At 49.9% G+C, this 7,134-nt stretch overlaps 1 protein-coding gene across 1 annotated transcript in view; it reads left to right on the top strand.

Annotated features, from left to right (window-relative positions):
• Positions 1-308: 308 nt before the first annotated feature.
• Accsl (1-aminocyclopropane-1-carboxylate synthase-like) overlaps positions 309-7,134 on the top strand; it is a 39,527-nt gene continuing 32,701 nt past the window's right edge. The window contains exon 1 of the mRNA XM_087654555.1: positions 309-568. The gene's annotated coding sequence lies outside the window, so the exon portion shown is untranslated. The remainder of the gene's footprint in view (positions 569-7,134) is intronic.

Here is a 7,134-nt window from a genome sequence, read left to right as displayed (position 1 = left end):
TTTTCCTAGATGGATTGCCATGGTTCTCTCAGTGTGGTGTCATGGTTATGTGTTCCAGAGCAGGTACAGGATTGGATAGGGAGTGGCTCAATTGCTGATCTCAAATCTCTGAGATTCCCAGGGTCTGAGCTCACTCAACCTTATCAGATCTTCTGCCTGTCTGGTAACAAGGTCCCTTGTGCCCTATGTCCAAGTCCATGACATTAAATATCTCCATAGTTTATTTCCAGGGCTTTTTTCATCTTGCCCAATGGAAACTCTACCCAGTAAACAGTGGCTTCCCACCCCTGACCCAACCCTTTCCCTGAGCTGAGAACACCAGGAAAGCAGTGAGATTTGCCCCAAAGAACCTCAGTCGGACCGCGGCAGGGAGCTGCTCCCACTCTGGAAGGAGAGAAGGCTGTGTTTCCGGAAGGCTGCAGGCAGGCAGAGCAAAGCTAGCCTCTTGTCCTAGAAGATGTCCTGGACAATAGAATCAAGTGTACAAGACCCTGACCAAGTTCTGCCTCTCCACCTATAGCCTCTAACTCCTGCGAGTCCCCAGGATGGAGTGGAGCAGAGCTTGCAGGTAGGAAGAAATCTGAAGCCAGGGGTTGGACCTTGACTCAGGTGAGGGAACTGGGAGCGAAGAGGTCAGTCTGCAGTCTTGGGTGGGGTATGAAGCAGGTAGGTTTTCTGGGCTGCTTTCTTCCCGCTGTCTACTCACCCATCCCAAATTGCTCAGGATTGAATTCCAAATCAAGGTCAAGAGAACTAGGGACTGGGAAGATGTCTCAGTAGGTAAAGTGCTTGCCATGCAAGTGTGAAGACCCACCACACATGTAAAAAAGTCAGGTAAGATGCTTGTGATCCTAGAAAAAGCAGTTGGATCCATGGGCCTTGCTGGGCCAGTCAGCCTAGCCTAGCCTCAAAGCCCCAGGTCCCAGTGAGAGACACTGTCTAAAAAGACCAAGATGCATGATACCTGATGAACAACAACCAAGGCTGAGCTCTGACCTTCGCACACACAAACACATACATGCACATGCACCCTTACACACATACATACACATAGATGCATGTATGTACCCTTACACACAGGCACCTCACACCTACATACACATATATGCATATATGCACCCTTACACACACATGCACATACACATACATGCATATGTACCCGTACACACATACATACACACACATGCATATATGTACCCTTACACACATGTACCTCACATCTACATACATATACATGTATATATGCACCCTTACACACATGTACCCACACATACATGCATATATGCACCCTTACACATGCAGGAATCTCCATATACATACATATAAATGCATATGCACCCTTACACACACATGCACCCACATATACATGCATATATATACCCTTATACACATGCACCCCCACACACATACACATACATGCATATGCACCCTTACACATACTTACACCCCCCACATACACATACATACATATGCACTCTTCAACATACATGCACGCACACACACACACACACACACACACACACACACACACACACAGAGGTGAGAAAATTAGTTTAACCAGCCTGATAGGAAATTTGAGATCAGGTGCCCTTCCTCCTCTTTCTCAGGTTTCTTGGGCCTATGGAGCCAAGCTGAGGGCAGCCCCTCCCGTGAAAGTTATTCTGCATTCTGTACCCTACAGGCCAGGATCACACTAGTTTCCTCATTCCACCTCAGCCTAGCTTTGGGATGGGAATACCCCTCTTATTAGTATCAGTACCGCTAAGGATCTGGGAATTGGAGGAGGCTTGTTCAGGTCAAACAACAGAAACATGACCTCAGGGTCCTCCCTTCTAGGCCCATCCTATCCTCGGAGATGGGTAGGGATCTTTCTCATCATTTGTGGTGCAAGTCCAGCAACATAGGCAGCCCCTGGGAGCTACTGGCCCCTCCCAGGATCCCAGAGCCTACATTTACTGAGAGCTCTGGGAATGTGCTAGGGCTTTCTACGGGGACAAGCGTGACTTAGAGAAATCTTTCCTGTTCAGGGGGTGCAGCTTCCTGTCGGGGGAGGCTTCCCGGAAAGGGTGGATTCCTAAACCAAAGAACATTGAGACCATCGGGGGTTTTTATGAGGCGTCTTGATGGACAGGCTGGCCTTATCTTCAAAGGACTGGCTGCCCAACGTTTTTCCTCTATAGGCCTTCCCTGCGCTTTCTTTCTTCGCTGAGTGCACCCCACTCCTGGGTGCACCCCATCCCCCATTGTGCTTGGCAGCTGTAGAGGGAGGGGGTGGCTGTTTGAATGGTTTCCCCCACACAAGCTCCCATCTTTCCTGTCCTCGGCCCCGCCCCCACCTAGTGAAGTTGATTGTCCCATTCAGCACCCCTCCCCCTGATTGGCTGCTGTGCTTTCCCCTGATTGGCTGCCGTGCTTTCCAGCCCCATTTAGCTGCCTAGTTACCACCGCACGTGCAGAACACAGTGAATAAGTGATTCTGTAATTGCAGCTGGCACCCAGCCCGGCATCACAGGGTGGGGAGGAAAGGGCTCCGAGGACAAAGGGGCTTCACTGCAGGAGGGGCAAAGAGGGCAGTCCCAGGCTTTGCTCTGCTTCCAAACTTGGGGTTCCGGGTGACCAACCTTCTGTGGCCAAAGCAGGAGCTATCCAAGGGAGCCGCAGCTGAGGAGGGGGCTGTGACAGCAGTAGAGGGGTCTGTGCCGAGAGGGTGTCCTCCCACCCTCTCCCTGCCAACCAGGCTCATGCCTCCAATGCTACATCCCACAGGGCCACCAAATAGTCCTGATCTCCCAGGACACTTCCTGTTTCTGCCACTGAAAGTCCCACACCCCCAGGCTTCTGGCAAATCTGGACATGTTGCTATAATGTGCCATGTTCTCGACAGCTGGGCGAGAGTGGGCTCTCTAACCTTGTTTTTCAAGTGAAGCACGGAAGGCCCAGGGGGATGGAGGACTAGAGCTGAACGTGAACCCAGGTTACTAACATCTAGATCTAGAGTGAATGGACTGTGATCAGCTGCAGAGTGGACGGGAGGCCGTGTTCAGTGGACTTCCCACTTTCCTCAGCACAGGCCCAAGGTCCCTGCCCTACCTCCATCTCCCCAGAGTTTCTCTGCAGCGACTGCACCCCAGATTCAGACTGCCCTCAGAGTCAGGTCAACAGGGAGCTACCCTCAAGGGCACCAGGCCTGGCTGGACTTTTAAGGCAGAGTAGAAGGGCCAAGCTCTGGCCTTGGAGCCTGAGTGACTGACCTAGGCCTGAGTCTGTCACTCAAGTGACCTAGGAGGCCTAGATCCCTTGTGGAGATGGAGGGCTTGGCTTGTGGGTGAGCTGAAGCTGTTGCACTCAGGTGCGGGTTAGACATGCTCGTCTGAGTGGCAGGTGCCAGCCACCAGCTTTTAGAAGGCTCCTTCCTGAAGCACATGAATGAAGATGCTGTCCCTCTCCCTAAGGCCTGAAAGAGACCAGCCTTTGAAAGCCCTTAGGGTGGTGCCTATGGGAAAATTGTAGCTAATTACTATATCATGTTGTGCTTATTTTTAATCTCTCTCTCCTCCTCCCCTTCCTCCCCTTCCTCTCTGAGGTTGGGGACTCTAGCTTAGTACTGTCCCCCTACCCCATACCTCATGGCTGCATCAGGATCATGTTTGGTGACTCTACCAGTGAGAGCTGAGGACAGATACCAATGCTACCCTAGGGCCTAAAATAGAGAAAGCTCACTCCAAAGCCAGGCTCTGCAGGATGATTTGCCCATACAAGGCCAGAATCGCCACCTGGCAGCCCCTTGAGGAAGGGAGTAGCAGGCAGACTTGGGTGTGCTCTGGTTTTTGCCAGATCTGCCCAGAGCCACCCCAGGAATTCTACTGGACCCTTCTTCCTCAGATGGATGACTCCCTGGGGAGTGAGTTTTATTGGAAATCAGTTTAAGAGAAAAGCAGTCCCTGGCTCCAGCACTCCCCTCCCAACCCGACTTGCTGGAACCCTGACAAAAAAGAGGCCCAGATGGAGGCTTCACCTAAATCCAGTAGGAAAGGCCCCAGTAGAGCCCTGCCTCTGTCTTGATGGAGCTGTGCAGCCCTGGGCTAGGCACTCCAGTTCTCTGAGCCTAAGGCTTATCTGGAAAGTGATTGCACACATGCACACATGCCTTATTGGTTTCTAATAGGGATTAACCTATATAGAATATTGAACAGAGACCTTAACAAGCTCTGGGCTGACATACACAGTAGTGTGTGAGCATCTGTATGTGAGCATCTGTATGTGAGCATCTGTATGTGAGCATCTGTATGTGAGCATCTCTCCTCTAACCATAAGGTGGTATAGTTATGAGCTGGATGATGCAGGGGTGGTGTGTGCCACAACTTCTGGAAACATCGTGCAGGGTCCAGCTCCCTTAGGGAAGTGGTGTGCAGGTCAATTCCAGCTCTGGGCCCTGTTTTTGAAGTGCATGGTGTCTTCAGCATTGGAGACAGACTTACTCCCACCTCAGTGGGTAACCAAGGGCAACAGCAGTTTTGAGAGTCTCTTGGATAGCCCTGACCTCTTGGATAGCCCTGACCAACGACTCAAAAGAAGGCTCCTCATGTCTGGTATTGGGTGATCTTTAGCTCTTGGAGGGAGCACTGTCAGCTCAGTTAAGAAAAGTTCATTAAAGCTACACGTGCGAGCGCACGCGCACAGAATTACACATATTAGGTAAATAGTCAATGATTCCTCACGGTCTGCTCAGGCCTTACTGTTTTATTTCCCCCATTTCTTCTGTATTTATCTCCCTTCCCACCCCCACCCCCCAAATCAGATCCTGGATCCCTATTCCCTCTCTGTTGTTCCCTATCTGGGAAACCATCCCCTTTCAAGTTCCTGGTTTCTGCAGTTACTGTAGGCTAGGTAGTCACATCTGAAAATCTGAATCAGGAGCCTCCAGTGAGAGAAGGCACGTGACATTTGTCTTTCTGGGTTACCTCACTCCATATAATACTTTTTAGTTCTATTTTATGTACATGTAAAGTTCATAATTTCAGCTTTTGGGGGTTTTTGTTGTTGTTTGTTTGTTTGCATCCTTAGCCCCAGGGATCTGCCAGACTCTACCCACACAGCACTGGAATGGCAAACTTGTAGCACCACGCTCTGCTTTTTTTTTACTTTTTTCTTTCTTTTTTTTAAACATGAGTGGTAGGGATGGGACTCAGGTCCTCGTGCTTGCCTGCACAGGAAATGGGTTAGCATCTGAGCCCTCCCTCTTCCCCACCTCCACAGGGCTCCTCTGACACGTGCTCCTCCTTCATCTGTCGATAGCGGTAGGAAGGTGGGCGTGATTGAAGTGTAACTCGGTCACATATCAGTGTGGTCCACCAGGGAAATTATTCTGCCTCTCTGGGCCTCAGTTTCCTTATCTGTGGAATGGTTGTGGTTGGGGTTCATGTCTCCTCCTGTTGCTTCTTATGGTCCAAGCCACCTGGTCATGGAGGTCGAACATCTGCCACATGTGAATGCTGGTCCAGTGCATCATCTATGTTACCTGTAGCAATGAAAATCCTCTCCCTGATAGCACTCAGAAGCAGGCGCCACTTCCTACTTACAGATGTGTAAACTGAGGCTCAAGGACATACAGCTAGAAAATGTCAGAGCTGGAACTCCACCCAAGGCAGAGATTGACCTGAGAGCCCACAGCCTAAGACACAAGCATCTGCTTAGCCTGATTGCTAACAAGGTTTAACAAGGTGCCCATTGCTCCACCATTGTGAGATGCAGTGACCAAAGAGGAAGGAGCACCTCTGTCCCCAGACCTCTAATGAGAGCATGGGTGTGACTCAGTTTCACCCCTACACAGGCTTGTCCAGGCGGGGAGAGCTCCAGCAGCCTGAGCCTAGCTCAGGACCTGCAGAAGGATTGATGTAACAGGCTGGAGAAAGAACATGAAATTAAATAAAGAAACATGAGCGGGAAGGCCTATAATAATGCACAGGAGATGTGCCAAAGTCACAGCCATTCCACAGATGAAACCAGATCACCTGGGGCTGAGCAGAGACTGAGCTACAGGGGTCAGAATACCCACGAGGATACATTCATCATTGAATGTCACTATGTCCCCAGGCCTCCCTGGAGCTCTGGCATCCTAGAGAAATCAGTAAGTGGGTTGACTTTGGGTGCCTCGAAGCCACATGTTTCTTTTCATACTCCATGGATGCCTTCCCTAGTCATAGATTAAACACCCCCCCCTCCCTTTGTTCTTTGGCTTTCCAAGGTCTAGAGATGTCTCAGCCTCCTCCAAAGCATGGAGGAGGCTCCAGCATAGCCTAGTGAGCTCTGAAGCACAGCTCCCACGGCCTTCTCAGTAGCTCTGCAGGGCAGTAAGGGTTGGAGATCACAGCTGATCCATTAGAGCCACCGTACCAGCATCCCTAAGAGGACTCAGAAGTCTCATAGGTGGCAAAGAAATAAGGGATGGGGAATAAGTTTATTTTCAATACTTAAATGACAAACCAATAATTTTATTCTAGCTCTAGGGAGGAATGGCAGCGCATCTTTTAATGTTCCTATCAGTTGGGCATTCCATTCAGAAGCCCGGCTTACTAAAACTTAAGCACCTGGGAGCCAGGAAGCTCTGAAGGGGTCTATTGTGTCACCAGCCTTCAGCCCTCACCTCTTTCCTTCCTCTCCCTTAGTAAGTGATTGATGGGGGCTGAGGAGATGACTCAGGTGGTAAAATGCTTGCTGCAGAAGCGTGAAGAGCTGAATTCAGACATCTAACACACACAAAAAGTCAGATACAGTGGTGCATGCATACATGTGCTCATGCACACACACATGTACAAGTATACACCACACACACACACACTGTACCATATGAAATCTGAACCTGCTCTAAGCAACTCATTTACAACAGAAGAACCAAGTGAAGGGACTGGTATATAAGGGGCAAACAAGACATCCTCAAAATCCGTTCATCCCACTAACATTTACTGGACACTTAATGTGTGCAGACCCATCTATTCGTTGGTGGAGACACAGGCCTGAAGCCTCTGAAATAAAAACAGGCAGACAGTCCAAGCTAACTCAGGTTTGAGATTTGCATTAGACCGGCAAAGTTTATTTGCTACTTCTCAGGTCTGAGTGGGTCATGTGACAGGAGAA

Source organism: Rattus norvegicus, chromosome 3 (genome assembly GCF_021556685.1).
Source record: "Rattus norvegicus strain SHRSP/BbbUtx chromosome 3, alternate assembly SHRSP_T2T, whole genome shotgun sequence".
Lineage (NCBI taxonomy): Eukaryota > Metazoa > Chordata > Mammalia > Rodentia > Muridae > Rattus > Rattus norvegicus.
This window is presented reverse-complemented; position numbering and strand designations above follow the sequence as displayed.